At 48.6% G+C, this 20241-nt stretch overlaps 1 long non-coding RNA gene across 2 annotated transcripts; it reads left to right on the plus strand.

The window, feature by feature from the left end:
* The first annotated feature begins 4994 nt into the window (after positions 1-4994).
* Positions 4995-6561, plus strand: LOC148221010 (uncharacterized). 2 transcript variants are annotated; one of them, XR_015808652.1, is made up of 4 exons: positions 4995-5188; positions 5417-5521; positions 5886-6004; positions 6381-6561. It is a non-coding gene; the product is annotated as an uncharacterized LOC148221010 (long non-coding RNA). The 2 variants fall into 2 exon arrangements; XR_015808651.1 differs by lacking the exon at positions 6381-6561 and having other exon boundaries at positions 5886-6181.
* Positions 6562-20241: the final 13680 nt, after the last annotated feature.

Raw genomic sequence — 20241 nt, forward strand, 5'->3', positions numbered from 1 at the left:
TATATCGGCGATCGATTGCTAATGCCTGCCGATCGATTAGATCGGCGATCGATTGCCAATGCCTGCCGATCGATTAGATCGGCGATCGATTGCCAATGCCTGCCGATCGATTAGATCGGCGATCGATTGCCAATGCCTGCCGATCGATTAGATCGGAGATCGATTGCTAATGCCTGCCGATCGATTAGATCGGCGATCGATTGATCGCGCCTGCCGATCGATTATATCGGCGATCGATTGATCGTGCCTGCCGATCGATTAGATCGGCAATCGATTGCCAATGCCTGCCGATCGATTGCTAATGCCTGCCGATCGATTAGATCGGCGATCGATTGATCGCGCCTGCCGATCGATTAGATCGGCGGTCGATTGCCAATGCCTGCCGATCGATTGCTAATGCACACTATTTGCACACTCCTTGCACACCCTTTGCACTCATACAGAGGCAGGAGGTTTCTCAGTTCTGCTCGGGGTTTTTTGGGGCGTTCATTCAGGGGGATTTCCTCAAGGATTGGGACACTCCTTGATTCCATCCCTTGCCTGTCTCCCAAGCGCCACCCTGTGGGCAGAGCGCGGTACTGCGCGCCTGCCTCTCCCAAGATGGCGGCTCGGGTGTCGCTCCCCGTCCTTCTAACTCTGGCTGCAAAAGGAGGGTGGCACAGCAAGGAGCCCGCTCGCTCTAGTGGGATGCCTGCGCACGACGCCGACACCGATCCCACGGGTGCGATTTTCGGCGGCGTTTCCAATCGTGCGGACATCTCCTTCAGCCCGCTTCGGCCCGGGGAAGAGGGGCGGGGCCGCCAGCGATGGTGCCGGCGCAGCCCGGGCAGGCTCGGGGCGGAGCCGGGGCTTGGCGAGGCGGGGCACGGAGGTCCCGGGGACGGGACCGGGCGGGGCCGGGGCGGTGCTTTAGGGGCGGTCCCCAGTGGTCCCAGGCGGCACCGGGGGCGGGGCCGGGTGATCCCGGAGCGGTACCGAGCTGTGCTGGGGACGGTGCTGCAGGGGCGGTGCCGGGCCCGCCTCAGGGTGATTGAATGCCCAGAAATCGCCTCCTCTGCCCCGTGCTCACACTGAGCTGCGGGCTGCAGCGTGCTGTCGGAGCTCCGCACACAGCACGGATTTGGGCTTCCCCTCCTCTCAAACCCTCTCCCCCTTCTTCCTCCTCCTCATCTTCCTCTTTTTCCTCTCCCTCCGCCTCGCCCCCCTCCCCGGGCCCCTGACTCCCCCCGGGATCCCCTCCTCCGGAGGCGGCCCTTCCGAACCGACCCCCCCTCCAAGCCCCGGAGCTCGAGACCATTAAGGTAAGCTTTGGAATTGAAATATCAGGATATTCACTGGCCTGAAATTTCAGGATTGTACGATTTTTTCTTGAAGCAGTTGCCTTTGCTGCAGGATTGTGTGGTCACCAGTCTCCTTTCCTGTGACTCTTGTTGAAATTTGCTGTCAGATAACCGGCTAGTAACGAAATATTTGACAGAAATCAATGCTGTGAACGGACTTCACTGCAGCAGTTGATGAAAGAGCAAAGAAAATGTCTGTCGTGTTTACGCACCCCCCCGAGGCTGAATGAATTCTGATACTGTAATAAATCAGTGCAGTTGGTGCCTGCAAAGGTCTTGACATTGATCAAGAAGATATTACTTTGGATTTTTACTTTTTATCAGCGTTTCTTTAATCTGTACTTCAGCACTCTAGCCTTTCATAAGTCTTCTCCGGTTTCCTCTGGCCCTGCAGAGTAGTCCTCTCTGTTATTGTCTGATCCCAGCTTTGATGCAAGGAGGACTTTTTGTCTTGAAAATTAGCATCCCCCTCCGCATATTTAAATTAGTTATTTGACTTTTGAGAAAAAGCTGGTCAGCTCGAAGTCCACCAGACACCAGAGGCTGCTGTTTTTAGCACCTTATTCAAAGAGGACATCCTTTAGTTACCTAAGTAGGGGTAGAGATTTACCCCTAGGAATAAGGAATAAATGCAAGCAGACTGTCCTGCCAAGAAAAAAATCCAGTTACAGTGACTGAATTCGGGTTTAGTTGCCCTTGATCCTTGCAAGGGATTAAAGGCAGGTTCACTTGGTCTCCCAGCAATGAATGTCTCAACCGAAAGCTGCTCAAAATGTGCCGTTTTTCTGATGGTTTTGGATTCTTTTGCCAGGTGGGAACATGGACTGCTTGACTTGTTCCTGTGTCCACTTTCCACTTCAGTCCTTTGCATTTTCTCTGAAGGGAAAGCAGGAACAGGGAAGTTGGGGCAGTTCCGTCAGCAGAAAGGCTGCTAAGAATAGATGGTAAGGACTTACTTTTCTGCACAGTGCCATGTAACTGAAGGCTCGTTTTTGGATTTCACATTCTGTTCCTGCCTGGTTTTGTGAGAGCTGCAGGTGCATTTCTGTTTCCAGACCCTGCCAAAAATAGTCGCTTATATTATAATGAATCCTTTTTCCTTCATGTTTTCTTGCTTTAAATGAATTCCCCTGTCAGACTGATGTGAGCAGCAGTTATTTTTAGAGCTGCTGGTGTTGTACACGGAGTAACTGTAGAACAAATGAGTTGTGATGGCTTCCTTGTATTTGATGTGTGGAGAGGAGCAAAGGCACAGATTCATCCTGTGTAATTGCAGTCGTCCAACGTAGGTGCCAGGGTCGGGAAGCTGGGCAAGGTTTCCTCTCTTGCTGGGCCTTAGGGGGAGGGAGCTGAACCATGGTGTCACTCGGATTCCTTCCTCTTCTCCCTCCTCCTTTCTTGCTTGTAGAGCTGGAGCTCGGGGTCACCGAGTTTGGGTGCTCGCAGTCAGGGCCTGAATTTGGAGAGCAGGAAAGCGGGGGGAAGTTTCTAGGCACGTCAAAGCCTGTCTCTAGGGTGTGGGACTTGTTGGTCTTCCTCACCACCCCCAGCAACTTGCACTTCTCTCTGGACCTTGCTGTGGTCACAGCCCACTGCTCATTTATGTGACTGTTCATCCGTCTGCCTGATTGCTTTAAGTACAAGTAGCCTGATTCAGGTTTAATTTAGCAATGATTTTCCTCTGTTTCATCGGTAGTTTTCTAAAACTCCCCTACAGGCTATTTTGAAGGTGCTTTTTTTTTTTTTTTTTAACTGCCTGTGATGATAGAAAGCTGTACGGCCCTCTGAAAGCAGTATAACCTGCTTTCCAGAAATTACAGAAGTAGGATTTTTATTGTCCACTATGCAGCTGAAGTCCCCCTAGTGAGCCTCTTGAACTGAGGGTGAGGAGAGCGGCAGATACGACTCCTCATCAACCTGCTCTTCTTTTCGTTCCTAAAAGAAGGAAGCATGAAGGTAACTATAGAAAAAGATCTGTATCCCTCGGGGTTTTGTATTTTAGGTGTTTTGAGGTTTATTTACACACCTCCTCCTTTGTTTCCTGGACAGGTTTTACGTGACAGTGGAGCGTTTGAGGACACGTGGAAGGAGCTTTCAATTTGGCTGGAGCACTTGGATAATACAAAAGAAGACCAAAAGGAAGCAGTGATTCAGTTTTTGGAAAAGGTAACGGTGTTCAAATCAGCTGGATAAAAAAATGCAAAGAATAGTGTTAGTGGAAACTGGAGGTCTTGTTGCTATTGTTGAGAAACCTGTCAAAGACCAGCGAATGAATTCTGAGAAAAGCCTTGTTTGGGATTCTTTATACGGAGGTGGCATCCTTCTTGTGTTCAGTGGGAGGGCAGCCAAATGATTTGTAGAAAAATGAAATCCAAAAAGATCAGCTGTTATTACAGCATTGTTGGTGTAAGGGTAGAGTGGTGTAGGTGTGGGTAGCTTTGATCTCCTCTTTAGGTGCCGACATTATCAGAGCTCAGTAGATGGTGGTCCTTGACAAGGAAAGGTGACACTTGCTGTTTACTCTTCAGGATGTTGAATGCCCAGTGCTTTGCCTCCACTGTGGTCTGCCCAGGTACTCGGTGTGTGGTCGCAATCTAGGTGCCAAGTTGTGGTGGGTTTTTGTTTTTCCATCAGTGTGGCCTGTAGAGCAGGAACTGTAGACAGAATCCTGCAGAAGTGCTATGGAAGTTGTCCTCATAAAAGCTGCCCAGCTTTCAGCACGTGGTCGTTCTCAGTACCGTGTGGTTCCCCTGCACTTGCCAGCCAGCAGGTGCACTTACCTTTCTCCCCACCTTTGCTGACAGATCCTGCTGAAGCTGGTGACCAACCCCTGTCCCTACACTGACAAGGCAGCAGACCTGGTTCAGGCAGCCAGCACGCTCCAGGTGGCTCTGTTTAAACAGGACTCTGATAACATCAGCATCCCCGTCTCTCACATTGATGGTATGTGGTAACCTGTCAACATCCCAACTCCATGACTTGGGGATACACTTTCTAGCCCTAATCAGCAAACTGGGGATGGATAACGCTGGCAATCCTGTTAAGTAAGGGCCCTCCAGGATTCAGCTCTCCACGTGTTCTTGGTATCAGAAGTCGAAGTGGAATTGCCAAGTTGCCGCTTTACCTCTGAAAGTAATTTCTGCCGTGGCTGTGCCACTTGAACGGTATTTGAAATCTCTCTTCATGCTCTTGCAGCAGCGTTTTTGAACTCAAATGGAAATCTAGCCCTTCTGCCTGGGACTGTTGACAGAGTCATGGAATCCCAGAGTGGTTTGGCCGGCAAGGCTCCTTAAATCTCATCCAGTTCCAGCCCTGCCATGAACAGGGACACCTTTCAGTAGCCCGGGCTGCTCCAAGCCCCAGTGTCCAGCCTGGCTTTGCACACATCCAGGGATCCAGGAGCAGCCACAGCTGCTCCGTGCTGGACAGCAGCATTGAAAGGCAGAGTGAAGGTTCAGCTGTAATTTAGGGGTTGCACTTAAAGTTGTATTGTGTGACAAATGTGGCTTTCATCCTTTTTTTTATTTTTTATTTTTTTTTTTTAATTAAAAAGAATGAAAAAGATGCCTTGTATTCCTGGAGTGTTGCATTCTACGTCTGTTGTTTTTCCTGTTAGTCTGGATTCTTGCTTTGATGTTTTTCTTCACTTATTAGATGTCCTGGATATGGTGGATGTCCTGCTCGAGGACAGTGATGGCTTTGATGAAGAAGTTGGGTTCTCTTTAAATGAAGACGTGATCATTTCCCTTCAGTGCTGTTGTCCCTGCTGCATTAGAAGCCAGGAATGAACAAGTCCACGTGGGCCTGGATGCTGATCCCTCTTGCTGGTCCATGACAGCATGTGACAGGTGAGATTTCCAGGTGTCTGATTTAGCAGGAAACTGGTTTGTTCCTTCTTGTGAGGAGGCTCATTGGCTTTGCATGGGCAAAGCCACTCCACGTTTTCCATCTAGGAACAGAGCTGGGGAGCTGTTTTAAAACAGAGTCCCAGAGGTAAACAGCTTGGCTCGGTATTTCTGTGGGGAAATAGAAGAATATCTGTGTCTTCTGATTTTTCTCTCGTCTTTCTTCCACAGGTGTTTTTGTATTCCTGACTTGGGTTTCCATCGGGGACACGTGGCTTGGAGCTCAGGAGCCGGATCTGTTCCTTGCCCACGGCAGATTGGTCTGCACTAGTGCAGGTGAGGAATTACAGGACGGCTTGGGAACTCGGAAACAAGGAGAAGCAAGTCTTATGTGTCTTTGCAAAAAGATTTGGCTACCACAGGGCATTAATTCAGGGAGTTAAGACTTCATCTTTAACGTTCTGTGCTCTGCCAGCATCACTGCGAGCCCTGAAAGCCTCCTGAGCTGTTCTCATACAGACCTATCTTGTTTGGTCAAAAAAAAAATCTTAGTTTAGTTTCGTCCAAGAAAAGTTACTACTCTGTGCGAGCTCATGGGGAAGCTTTTATTCGGCATCTCTCAGTGGGACATTGAAAGTCCAACTTCCCATTTCTTGCACAGTCTGAGAGGCAGTATTACTTTCTATCATTTTTATCACAGGCATTTTAAACTTTTTGAGGAACCGGCAGGACTGTTTGTGCGGAGGCGTGCGGTTCACAGCCATCCTCTGTCCAACGTAGGATGGGAAAAAAAGGCTGGAGAGCTTCCTACAAGGGGCTGTAAGTGCAAATGACCAGGCGCCCGGGGTTTAGTCATGATGATTTAGTATTTCTTAAAAGACTCTGATTGATTTCATGATGCCAAAACCAGTATGGATAGAAGACTGAAGTCGGGAATCACGATGGTCTCCTTGGGTTTAAAAAGCTTTAATGGTGTTTCAAGACATTTGTATGAGACCTGGTTTGTTTTTTCTTACCCTTTTATTCAATCAAAAAAAAAAAAAAAAAAAAAAAAAGCCTTGATCCATCACTGCTGCTGTGATGTGTGACAAATGCCTGTCCTCCCTCCACGTGGAACAGGTGAGAGGTGGAACTGAAGCCCAAAGAGTTTTCTGCCCACTGATAATATGTGAGTCATATTGGGAATTCTCTGCAGAATGGCAACAGTTGTTCTTGAATGTGGCCATGAGGGGAGTGGAACATGGCAGCCCGGGTCTGAGAAGGTGCAGTGCCAGAAGGAGAAGCTTTGAAATGTAAATCAGGATTGATTCAGGTGACTCGCGACCGCGTGCTGTGCCCAGGTCCCTGGTAGAAATACTGTGCAGGGAAAAGCCAGAGCTGCCTGTGCTATGAGCTGAATTTTTTATTGGGGGGGGGGGGGGGGGGTGTGAAATAAAAATGAGGTGCAAATGAGAGAATTGCTTGTGTGTGTGAATATTCTTGTCCTAAAGGAGCGCTGCCCGGTGCTCCTCCCTTCCTGTGCCCCTCTCCTGGTGAGCCTCTGTCCTGCTGGCCGTGCCTCTCTGTCTCCGTGCCTGTGCTGCTCCTTGCCCGTCTTTGCCCGCCCCGCACGGGCTGTGCTCGCTTCCTCTCTGGCTCCTGGGTTCCCTCTTTGTCATGGTACCCCTCAGTCCTTGCTGTGTGTTTGGCACTCTCTGTCTTTTCTCCGTCCTTCTCTGTGCCTCTGTGGTGCTCCCTGTGCCGTTGTTTCCCGTGGGATCCTTGTGTCCCGGTCACTGTCTGTCCTAGGGTGATGTTATGGTGTTTCTATCTCCAATCATGTGTCCTGATTATGTTTGGTATTATGTCCTGTGCTTCCAGGACTGACTCTGAGAGTGAAGCTTTGTTTTGTCTTGTTATCAGCCGGCTCACCTCCCCCATGGTCTATGTTTAGGAGAGGTTTTAGGAGAGGTTTTAGCTCGGTTTGCTTGCCTGCTTGCTTGCCTGCTTGCTTGCTTGCTTGCTTGCCTGCTTGCTTGCCTGCTTGCTCGCTTCTGCCTCTTTTTCTTTCCTTCGCTTTGCCCTTGCTTTTTTCTTATTAGTTAGTTCAGCTAGGCAGTCCAACTTTTTCCCTGGACTGTTTTCTCTTCCACCCCGTCCCCTCCCTCTCCTGGATACCATCTGAACCTGTTCCGGACGGGGACCTGGGAAACCCCAAGAAACACCGGGAGTCTACACTCTGTCACCTGCAGCAGCCATTCCCAAGCGCCAGAGACTGATAACTGGGCGACCACTCGCCAGAGAGACTGAACTCGTCATCCCTTCAGAACGGTGAAAGAGTTTTTTGTCAGCTGGTGTTGTCTTTTTTCCCTGTGCTGGGGAGTGTCTTGCTTGTTAAATAAAGAGGTTTTTTTCTCCCACTCTTCTCCGAGGAAATTCTTCCCGAACCCGGTGGGGTGGGGGGGAGGAGTCGTGGGGTTTGCTGTCTGGGGGCTCCTTCTGGAGGTTTTCCCCCAAATTTGCCCAAAACCAGGACACTGTCCCTGTTCATTTTTAATCCCTCCCTCTTGTGCTGCCCATCCAGCATGCCAGGGGTTTCTTTTCGTTTTTTGGTTATTTTTCGTTTTCATTTTTCTTCTTCTTTTTTTTTGGTGGGGGTTCCATTTCATCGTGCACCTTGATGTTGATTTTCTTCCCGTGTCCTCTCTGCTGCCCCTCCTCCTTTCTGCCCCTTGTCCCCTGTGTCTGCAGGGCTGGGGAGGAACTTCAGCCCTTGTGGGGGTTGCCCTCCCTTTTCTGGTGTCAGCAGAGTCACTTTCTGTGGGATGGACACATGGGAGGGGTTGCAGTCAAGTGCCCTGCTGCTGTCCAGGGCAGTTGGAGTCGTTCTGTGCCTTCTTTGGGGTGAGGAAAAAAGGCTGAGGGGGGCTCCGACGTGGTTTGGGGCACCCCAAGGTCCCTGGGAGAGGGAGCCGGGCTGCGCTGGAGGAGCAGGTGAGTCGGGCATGGGGGGGGTCATGGTGGGTGCCAGAACATTGAGAGGGAGGGGTGGGTGTAGAATGCATGAAAAACAGAACCTTAAAAAACAGCTAAATATAGTCTAAAAGGAATGTTTTATTGGTTTGTGTTTGGATAGAGGTAGGGTTTTTTTATAGATACTGTAAATATAAAAGATAAAGAATAAAAATATATAAGCAAATATAAGAAACCAATATATAAATATATTACATTACATTATATTTTGTTATGAAAATAGAAATATATAAATATTTAGACTTTAAAAGGAATGTTTTATTGTTTTTTATTTGGTTAGAGGAGGGTTTTTAATAAATAATATAAATAATATTGGCAAAAATATACAAATATGCAAAAATAGATACTGACATAAAATTATTATAACTATATATGCATATATATATGTAAGTATAAATCTATAGAAATAAATATAAATATAAAATACATGTATGTAGTATGTAATATAAATAATTTATCGATTTTAATATGTTATATTAAATAGTATGTTATAATAGAATGTAAATAGCATATAGTATATTAATATACTAGTAAAAACTACATTAAATAGTATATAAATATAGAATACACAATATAGACATATAAATCTACAGATATAAATATGAAAACTAAATAGAAAAATATATTCAAATAGAATTTAAAATAATGGAGTTTTTTGTTTCTATTTGGTTAGAGGCAGAGCTTTTAAATAAATAATATTAAAAACTATGAACCTACAAATACAGATGGATATAGATAAAATAGAAATAACATTAGTAATATAAATCTATGTATATAATGAATAATAAAATAATATTGTATATATGATAAATAGAATAGCAATTAAATTGAATATATGAAATATGTCTAGATTATGACTATAAATTAAATATTAAAAAATAGATGATTTCTATATATAAAAGGGTTTTTTTTTCATTTGGTCAGAGGCAGGGCATTTTTAGTTTGGGTCGGGGTTTTTTTGGGGCGTTCATTGAGAGGATTTTATGACGGGTGGGGACTCTGGTGCTTGGAACTCTCTCCCTTCTCTGTCTGTCCCTGACAGGGCGGCAGTGCCGGGCTGAGTTGGGCGGCAGTGCTGCCGCCGTGTGGACACAGGCGGGTACTGCACCGTGCCCCTCTCAGGATGGCGGAAGGGCCCGCGGGCCGGGACCCAGCCCTGCGGCAGCGCTCAAGATGGCGGCCTCTCTAGGACCCCGGCGGATAGGCGTTTACATAAAACGCCTGCCCGCGCCCGCCGGCGCCCTCACGCCCGCGGCACCGCGGACCGCGCGGCCGTTGTCGGCACGCTCTGAAACGTCCGGGAAAATTGTCGGCGAGCGGATCGGCGTCGGCGATGTAATCAGGCATCTTATGCCTACACACCGGGGTCCTGATTTTTTCCCGCCCTTTCTGCCGCCATTTTGGGAAGGTCAGGCGGGGTGCCGCCCGAGGCGCCATTTTGAGAGTCCCGACACACTCAAGATGGCGGCCTCTCTAGGACCCCCGGCGGATAGGCGTCTACGTAAAACGCCTGCCCGCGCCCGCCGCGCCCTCACGCCCGCGGCACCGCGGACCGCGCGGCCGTTGTCGGCACGCTCTGAAACGTCCGGGAAAATTGGCGACGAGCGGATCGGCGTCGGCGATGTAATCAGGCATCTTATGCCTAAACACCGGGGTCCTGATTTTTTCCCGCCCTTTCTGCCGCCATTTTGGGAAGGTCAGGCGGGGTGCCGCCCGAGGCGCCATTTTGAGAGTGCGGACACACTCAAGATGGCGGCCTCTCTAGGACCCCGGCGGATAGGCGTTTACGTAAAACGCCTGCCCGCGCCCGCCGCGCCCTCACGCCCGCGGCACCGCGGACCGCGCGGCCGTTGTCGGCACGCTCTGATACGTCCGGGAAAATTGTCGGCGAGCGGATCGGCGTCGGCGATGTAATCAGGCATCTTATGCCTACACACCGGGGTCCTGATTTTTTCCCGCCCTTTCTGCCGCCATTTTTGGCAGGTCAGCCGGGGTGCCGCCCGAGGCGCCATTTTGAGAGTGCGGACACACTCAAGATGGCGGCCTCTCTAGGACCCCGGCGGATAGGCGTCTACGTAAAACGCCTGCCCGCGCCCGCCGGCGCCCTCACGCCCGCGGCACCGCGGACCGCGCGGCCGTTGTCGGCACGCTCTGACACGTCCGGGAAAATTGTCGGCGAGCGGATCGGCGTCGGCGATGTAATCAGGCATCTTATGCCTACACACCGGGGTCCTGATTTTTTCCCGCCCTTTCTGCCGCCATTTTGGGAAGGTCAGGCGGGGTGCCGCCCGAGGCGCCATTTTGAGAGTGCGGACACACTCAAGATGGCGGCCTCTCTAGGACCCCGGCGGATAGGCGTCTACGTAAAACGCCTGCCCGCGCCCGCCGCGCCCTCACGCCCGCGGCACCGCGGACCGCGCGGCCGTTGTCGGCACGCTCTGACACATCCGGGAAAATTGTCGGCGAGCGGATCGGCGTCGGCGATGTAATCAGGCATCTTATGCCTACACACCGGGGTCCTGATTTTTTCCCGCCCTTTCTGCCGCCATTTTTGGCAGGTCAGCCGGGGTGCCGCCCGAGGCGCCATTTTGAGAGTCCCGACACGCTCAAGATGGCGGCCTCTCTAGGACCCCGGCGGATAGGGGTCTACATAAAACGCCTGCCCGCGTTCGCCGGCATAAAAATAAATATGCATAAATATAAACTTAGATATAAACATGCACAAACGTTAACCTGCATAGATATAAACATAAACATAAACATAAACATAATCATAAACATGCAAAACAATAATAATAAATATAAATATAAACATAATTAGAAATAGAAATACAAACATTAATAAAATCAGTGAGAAATGGGGTAAAATTAGTGAGAAATGGGGGGGAAAACCCATGAAAAATGATGGAAAAATCAGAGAGAAATGGGGGAAAAATCGGTGAGGAATGGGGAAAAAGATCAACGAAAAATTGGGAAAAATCAGTCAGAAGTGGGGGATAAAAATCAGTGAGAAATGGGGAAAAAAATCAGTGATTAATGGGCGGGAAAATGCATGAAAAATGGGGGGAATAATTCCGAGAGAAATGGGGGCAAATATCAGTGAGAAATGGGGGGGAAAATCAGGAAATATCCATGAAAATTGGGGGAAACATCCATGAAAAATGGCGGAAAAAATCAGTGAGAAATGGGGAAAAATGGGGAAAAAGGAGTGATAAATGGGGGAAAAAATCAGTGAGAAATGGGGAAAAATGGGGAAAAAATCCACGAAAAATGGGGGGAAAAATCCATGAAAAATCAACGGAAAAATCAGTGAGAAATGGGGAAAACATCATGGTGAAATGGGGAAAAAATCAGAGAGAAATGGGGAAAAATCATTGAAAAATGGGGGATAAAAATCAGTGAGAAATGGGGGGGAAATGGGGAAAAAAATCTTTGATAAATTGGGGCAAAAATCATTGAGAAATGGGGAAAAAAATCAGTGAGAAATGGGGAAAATTTGGGAAAAATCCACGAAAATTGCGGGAAAAAATGCTTGAAAAATTGGGGAAAAAATTCCGAGAGAAAATCCCCGGGAATCCCCGGGAAAATCCCCCCGGAATCCCCGAGAAAATCCCCCGGAATTCCCCGGGAAAATCCCCCTGAATTCCCCGAGAAACTCATCCCGGAATCCTCGGGAAAATCCCCCAGGAATCCCCTGGAAAATCCCCCAGGAATCCCCCAGAAAATCTCCCCGAAATCCCCGGGATAATCTCCCCGGAATCCCCGAGAAAATCCGCCCCGAATCCCCTGGAAGATTCCCCCGGAATCCCCGAGAAAATCCCCCCGGAATTCGCCGGGAAAATCCCCCCGGAATCCCCGAGAAAATCCCCCCAGATTCCCCGGAAAATCCCCCCGGAATACTCTGCAATATCCCCCCGGAATCCCCTGGATAATCCCCCCGGAATCCCCGAGAAAATCCCCCCGGAATCCACGTGAAAATCCCCCCGGAATACTCGGCAAAATCCCCCCGGAATCCCCGAGAAAATCCCCCCGGATTCCCCGGGAAAATCGCCCCGGAAAACCCGAGAAATTCTTCCAGGAATTCCCTGGGAAAATCCCTCCGGAATCCCCATGAAAATCCCCCGGAATCCCCGCGAATATCCCCCCGGAATCCCCGGGAAAATCCCCATGAATTCCCCGGGAAAATAATCTCGGAATCCCCGAGAAAATCTCCCCGGAATCACCGAGATAATGGCCCCGGAATACCCGAGAACATCCCCCGGAATTGCCCGAGAAAATCATCCCGTAATCCCCGAGGAAATCCCCCCGGAACACTCGGGAAAATCCCCCCGGAATTCCTCGTAAAATCACCCCGGATACCCCGGGAAAATCCCTCCGGAATCCCCCGAAAAATTCCCCCCGGAATACTCGGGAAAATCCCCCCGGAATCCCCTGGAAAAACCCCCCGGAATCCCCTGGATAATCCCCCAGGAATCCCCTGGATAATCCCCCCGGAATCCCCGATAAAATCCCCCTGGAATCTCCAGGAAAATGCCCCGGGAATACGCGAGAAAATCTCCCCGGAATCCCCGAGAAAAATCCCCCCGGAATCCCCTGGAAAATCCCCCCTGAATCCCGAGAAAATCCCCCCGGAATCCCCGAGAAAATCCCCCCGGATTCCCCTGAAAATCCCTCGGAATTCCCCGGGGAAATCCTCCCGGAATCCACGAGAAAATCCGCCCGGAATTCCCGGGAAAATCCTCCAGAAATCCCCGAGAAAATCCCCCGGAGTCCCCGGGAAAATCAACCCGGAGTCCGATGGAAAATCCCCCCGGAATCCCCGAGAAAATCCCCCGGAATTCCCCTGGAAAATTCCCCCGGACTCCCCGAGAAATTCCTCCCGGAATCCCCGGGAAAATCCCCCCGGAATCCAGGCGAAAATCCCCCAGAAATCCCCGTGAAAGCCCCCCCGGAATCCCCAAGAAAATCTCCCCGGAATCCCCGAGAAAATTCGCCCGTAATACTCGGGAAAATCCCCCCGGAATCCCCTGGAAAATCCCCCCGGAATCCCCGGAAAATGCCCCCCGAATCCCCGGGATACTCACCCCGAGATCCCCGGGAAAATCCCCTGGAATTACCAGGGAAAATCCCCCCGCAATCCCAGGGAAAATCCCCCCAGAATCCCCGCGAAAATCGGCCCCGAATCCCCTGGAAAATTCCCCCGGAATCCCCTGGATAATCCCCATGGAATCCCTTGGAAAATCCCCCAGGAATCCCCGAGAAAATATGCCCGGAATCCCCTGGAAAATCCCCCTGGAATCGCGGGGAAAATCCCCCCGGATTTCCCGGGAAAAATCCCCCCGGAATCCCCGATAAAATCTCCCCGGAATCCCTGAGAAAATCCCCCCGGAATCCGCGAGAAAATATGCCCAGAATCCCCGATAAAATCCCCCCGGAATCCCCGGGAATATCCCCCAGGAATCGCCGATAAAATCCCCCCGGAATCCCCCAGAAAATCCCCCCGGAATTCCGCGGGAAAATCCCCCCGGAATCCCCGAGAAAAACCTCCCGGAATCCCCGCGAAAATAGCCCCAGACTCCCCGGCATAATCCCCACGAAATCCCCTGGAAAATCCCCCGGAATTCCCGGGAAAATCCCCCCGGAATTCCCGGGAAAATCCCCCCGGAATTCCTCGTAAAATCCCCCTGGAATCCCCGGGAAAATCCCTCCGGACTCCCCGAAAAAATCCCCCGGAATACTCGGGAAAATCCCCCGGGAATCCCCGAGAAAATCCCCCGGAATTTCCCGGGAAAATCACCCCGGAATCCCCGAGAAAATTCTCCCGAAATACTCGGCAAAATCCCCCAGGAATCCACGGAAAATTCCCCGGAATCCAGGAGAAAATACCCCGGAATCCCCATGAAAATCCCCCCGGAATCTCCGAGAGAATCCCCCGGTATCCCCGCGAATATCCCCCCGGAATCCCCGGGAAAATCCCCATGAATTCCCCGGGAAAATAATCTCGGAATCCCCGAGAAAATCTCCCCGGAATCACCGAGATAATGGCCCCGGAATACCCGAGAACATCCCCCGGAATTGCCCGAGAAAATCATCCCGTAATCCCCGAGGAAATCCCCCCGGAACACTCGGGAAAATCCCCCCGGAATTCCTCGTAAAATCACCCCGGATACCCCGGGAAAATCCCTCCGGAATCCCCCGAAAAAATCCCCCCGGAATACTCGGGAAAATCCCCCCGGAATACTCCTGAAAATCCTCCCGGAATTCCCGAGAAAATCCCCCGGAATTCCCTGAGAAAATCGCCCCGGAATTCCCTGAGAAAATCCCCCCGGAATCCCCGTGAAAATCCCCCCGGAATCCTCGGGAAAATCCCCCAGGAATCCCCTGGAAAATCCCCATGGAATCCCTTGGAAAATCCCCCAGGAATCCCCGAGAAAATATGCCCGGAATCCCCTGGAAAATCCCCCTGGAATCGCGGGGAAAATCCCCCCGGATTTCCCGGGAAAAATCCCCCCGGAATCCCCCAGAAAATCTCCCCGGAATCCGCGAGAAAATATGCCCAGAATCCCCGATAAAATCCCCCCGGAATCCCCGGGAATATCCCCCAGGAACCCCCGATAAAATCCCCCCGGAATCCCCCAGAAAATCCCCCCGGAATCCCCTGGAAAATCCCCCCGGAATTCCCGAGAAAATCCCCCCGGAATCCCCGGAAAATCCCCGCGGAATTCCGGTCCATTTCTGTAGGAGAATAGTTTGTAAGGATAGTGCAGAAGGCACTAGTTGCCAACGAGTTACAGCTGTACTGACTAGCAAGGAGTGGAAACAGCCTTGCCTGCCCAGTGAGGCTGGTTGTTATAAAAGCGTGGGTCAGCTGGCTGCCAGTTTCACTAAGCACAGCTCCAGCTGGAGGTGCAGAGCCTGCTGCAGTGTGGGCTGGAGCCTGCTGGCTGTGCTGCGAGGAGGAAGGGACACGTGGCCGTGCAAGGGATGGACAAGGTGAGAGGATGCTGTGTGTGGGACAGACAGGCTCAGGTGGCTGGGGAAGGGACAGGCTGGGGTTTAGCCAGTCGTACAGAGGAGAGGAGGAGTCGGGGCTGTGTGGAGCTGCCTGTGAGAAAAGGAGTCAGAGTTGCCTCAAAGAAATCTGTGGAGAGAAGGCATGAAAAGTGTGTAATGAAAGACTAATGTTGGTGCCTGTCATGTCTGTCTTGATATAATTGCTACACGTTTTCTCGGAATGCTTGAATTTAGACATAAAATGAAAACTTTATTGTAAGAAAGGAATGCATTTCTCACCAAAGTGGTGTAGGGTGGGGGATCACAACTCACAGATGGCCTGGAAGCGGAACGGCCACAGGGGTTACTGTAACTGGGCCTCCAGTACCAAAGCCCCAGTGGGTTTAAAGGCTAGAGCTGGGCTGGGATTAGCACGGGCTATGCAGCTGGGCTCATGCACAGGTCTGTCAGCACTCCTACCCGAGGACAGTCCCTCACCTAGGGAGAGGTTCTAGGCCTGGAGATGAGGCTGAGTTTGGGAAGGGTGATGAGGACATGGTTAGGGAGGGATGTAAATGCATATCAAAAGACTTAATTTTGAGGGGTGGCAAGCATTAGCTATAAAACAGTAAGTATTTACAGCTAAAGGCTGGAGGTGGGGGCTGTCTGAGGAGGACAGGACTGTTTAAGGCTGAAGTTGGAAGAGAAACCTTGGTGAAGCTTTTGCGTTAGAAACGGCCTCACCTGCCAAATCAGATTTTTGTCTTCAGGATTGCATGAGTGAGGATGCCACAGCCAAGGAAAAGGTTCAGGTTTGGGAGGCAAAGGCGAGTTAGGCAGGGCTGCAGGGCTGGGGCTTGGCTGTTTCCATACTGCTCAGGGCAGCAAAGGGTAGCTGGCTCACTGGGCCTTGGATCTAGAACTCTTTCTGGAACAAGGTGGAGAGCTGAGGTTCATGCAAGGGGCCAGGAATTCTTTGTCTGACTGGAAAATGCCAGAGGGGCAGTGTGTGACTCGGATAGGATGATATGTTCGTCTGGCGAGAGTCACAAAAGAATATTTTGGTTTACTGATAACTGGGCAGCTCAGAAGTTACTACTTGACTTAGTTGCTGCTCCCATCTGTTGCACACATAAACAGAGCAAAGCAGACGAATTCTCTCGGAGCCTGAGGTCTTTGACTGGCCCTCCAAAAATGCTGCCCGCTAAAAAACAGACGTGGGGGAGGAAAGTTGTCAGATACAATAGAGCAAGAAAAGGACACGGGCTTCAAAGTGCCCTCCAGCAGACCACGGAAGTGACCTGTCTGGAAGTGAAACCAGCAGTCTGCTTCCCCAGCCTCCTGGAAGCCTCTAACAGCTACACAGGCAGTGAGGGGAGAGAACAATTCAACCTAAAAATAATTTTCAGTAGCGTTCTGCACTGCTGTTAAAAATACTGCAACCAGGGAATGAATGTGGTGTGGTGATAACTATTAGGCCTGTAAGTCTGGTAACTGGGGCTTTTAGCTCAAACATCTCGGTATGGCTACTTTGAGCCTTGTAAAAGCTGCGTTAAGTCCAATTTCTTGGGTAGTTCTACTAGCTCTAGCCTTGCTTTTCATCTCCTCAGTAACAAAGCAACTCCCTCTCGAGAATGTTATTTACTTTCCATATGATGTGCCTACCAATTTCTGGAATTGCAAATGTCTTTGGACACATGCGTAAATTTAAGTTTCAAGAAAGCTGTCAAGCTAAAACAAAGGCTTGCCATAATGCAGAAGAAAATGTTTTATGGAAGAACTGAGAGGTCCCTACCTGGGCATAGAATTTGCTATACGAAGGTGTGTTCCAAACGGATCTGCCATCTAAACAAGCAGAAAAATAGTTGGAATGTAGTGAGTTCAATTTAACTACTGCTAGAAATAGGAATTATTAGCAGAGCTTGGAGCATGATATCACTAGCAGCAGTAAGACGCTTTTAGCTTGCTTCTCATAAATTACTTGTAAAAAGCATTTGTACCTAGTGTGTAGCAATTAATATTTCCCCATTTTCTTCCCCCCCGCCCCCCAGTCTCAGGTACTCCTTTTATTTTACCCTTTTCTGTCTTGTAACATCACCTTCCTTTATTTTATTCTATCTTCTGTTCTCAGAACATCGCAGCATCCTCTGTCAATGTGAAAGCATTTGTTCATCCTGTCTTGGAACGGCTGTCAATGTTGCCCTCTTCTGGATCACTTTTTTTTTTTTTTTTTTTTTTTTTTTTAACAATATGTTGCTAAATGTCAGGAAAATTAATCCACAAACACCAGCGGTTTATGTCCAAAAAGGAAACAGAGGAGTCCTTTTTGCTTTATTCGAATAAAGGGAGAGGCCATGGGACATTCCCCTGGGATCTCTCAAATTTTTGGAGGACGCAGCCTCCTTTTTATCCTATTTTCCCGGCCGCATTTCCCTCTCTCTTTTCCCATTGGCTGAGGTACTTGAGAGGCACAGACTTCCCGGAACGCCTGATACCTGAAATTCCCCTCTAATGTATAACCCTCCCTTTTAATTTTTAATTCTTATAGAATTCATAGTTTCCCCCCGTTGCTTCTTTCATCTTTCGATATCCAATTTCATTTATCAGCAGCCCCGCAGTTTGTTTGTAAAGGCAAATATCTCTTTCCATTCATCAATCAGTGGAATCCATCCCATTGTTTCTTTTATCTCTCAGTGCTAGCCTTATCTACAGGCTGATCCACAGCTCATTTGTAAAGACAAATTCAACATTCCTCTCAGCTAATAAATGAGAAGTTAGCTGAAAAAAGTAAAAAGTGGATTTTTTTTCTGGTGTGTGTCGGACAATACAGTGGAGAGAATTTGCGGGAGGATGATCGAGGATATCCTATTATAATATCGTTCTCGGACATTTTACTATTTTAGATCATCAGTTGTATTCTGAAAGAAATCTATTTTAATGATATGTGTACGTTTGCACGAAGTTATAGTTAAATATAGCTTGCGGCTGGGCTCTTTAATGAATAGGGGTATTTTTGGTTTTAATTCAATATTTTATGCTTGTGGTGTGTAGTGTGCTGATTTATTTTTTAATGTTATTTACTACGTGCGCTTTTGTTTTTGAGTGAAGGTAACTTTCTGGATGGTTTTGTATTTGAGGCAGAATGAATTGAAGTAGGTTTTTAAAACTGATTTTTCATATGTACGATGGGGAGTTTAGTAGGGGCAGCTCTGATGGTGGGGGCTTGGTTGTTAATTTTATCAGACGGCTTTTGTTAGATACAGCTTTTAATTCTGGAAAGTTTTTTTTTCTAATGTCGTGCTTTGAAGGTGGTTTTCGAGGATGTATGGTATAGCTTTATTTTGTTTGTAGATGGTGTATGATAAGGGCTATGGTCTATTTATCTAATGCCATGTTTTTTCATTCAGGTGTTGATAAGGGAGTTCTTGAATGGCGTTTTGTGTTGTTTTTGTTTTTGGTGGGGCGTTGTTTTTAAAGGATACCTTGATAAGGTTTGCCGATGGCGTTCTAGCCTGTAGCATAAGGCATAGGGTAGTTTTTGAATTATTTTGTGGTGGCTTTGATTCTTGCCAGTATGTAGTGTTTGTTTGAGGTAATGCTGTGTAGCTAATTTCTGTTTTCTTATTAATATTAGAATTGGAGTGTTGTAGTATATGGGCTGTTATTATATCCTAGGGGTTCTATTTATTTGGTTGGATTGTTTTCTAGTTATGGATAATTTTTCTCAAAAAACCATTTTCAGAATTTCAGGCGTGACACAAAAGAACACTCAGATTGCTGGAAGGGAAACGTGTGCCCAGATTGTCTCGAAGCAGTGCTGCTGTCGGTTCTCGTTCAGTTGTGTCTTCTGAAAATGAGACTGTTGTATTCATTGCGCTGTGCTAAACACTTGTCATTCTCCCAATGCCAGGAAACAGATGAAGCTTGAAGAAAGAGGAAGGAATTTGGAAGCGTACAAACAAGCTGAGAAGAGGTTCAGAGATCAGGGTGCTCACTGGCAGCAGGGGCTGGGGTTAGGGCTGAGCAGGAGCAAAGCCGGAGCACATCAACCTCACCTCGTGTTTTCTCGGGGGCTTTATGGCCCTGGCAAGAGAGAGATGTTCACTGATGAGTCCCAGGCCGAGCCGTGAGCACAGCATGTTGTGTTGGAGCTGGGGGTTTTTTTTGAGACGTTCAGCAGCCACACTCTCTAGTCAAGAGTCCTGAGGTTTGTTGCTGCTCCACTTTCATCCTCATATCCAGCTTCCAGCCCTTTTCTTCTCTCTGTCCAGTGTGTCTTTTGTGTTCCTTTCTTGTCCTGTGTGCTCCCCATCCCATTCCCGTTCCCTACGGAGGGGGAGGGTGTGGAGACTGGGGGCTCCGACGTGGTTTGGGGCACCCCAAGGTCCCTGGGAAAGGGAGCCGGGCTGCGCTGGAGGAGCAGGTGAGTCGGGCATGGGGGGGGGGGGGGGGGGGGTCATGCTGGGTGCCAGAACATTGACAGGGAGGGGTGGGTGTAGAATGCATGAAAAACAGAAGAAAAACAGAACCATAAAAAATAGCTAAATATAGTCTAAAAGGAATGTTTAAATGCTTTTTATTTGGGTAGAGGCACGGTTTTTATAGCTAATATAAAAATAAAATATAAAGAATAGAAATAGATTGGTATACATGTAAAATATAATGAAATATAAGTAGCAAATATCTATGAAAAATCGAGTGTATAACAGAAATAATGCAAATATAAGAATATGTATAAATATAAAATAGAGCTATGAGAATGGTAATAAGAATGGGGTAAAACATCAGTGAGAAATGGAAAAAAACCACATGAAAAATGGTGGGAAAATCAGTGAGAAATGGAGAAAAATCAGTGAAAAACGGGGGGGGAATCTTTGAAAAATGGGGAAAAAAATCAGTGAGAAATGGGGGAAAAAAAATCCATGAAAAATGGGGGAATAAATCAGTGAGAAACGGGGAAAAGTGGGGGAAAAAATAATTGAGAAATGGGGAAAAAATCAGTGAGAAATGGGGGAAAAGTCGATGAAAAATGGGGGAATATTCAGTGAGAA

Source organism: Sturnus vulgaris, chromosome 28 (assembly GCF_052056855.1).
Source record: "Sturnus vulgaris isolate bStuVul1 chromosome 28, bStuVul1.hap1, whole genome shotgun sequence".
Lineage (NCBI taxonomy): Eukaryota > Metazoa > Chordata > Aves > Passeriformes > Sturnidae > Sturnus > Sturnus vulgaris.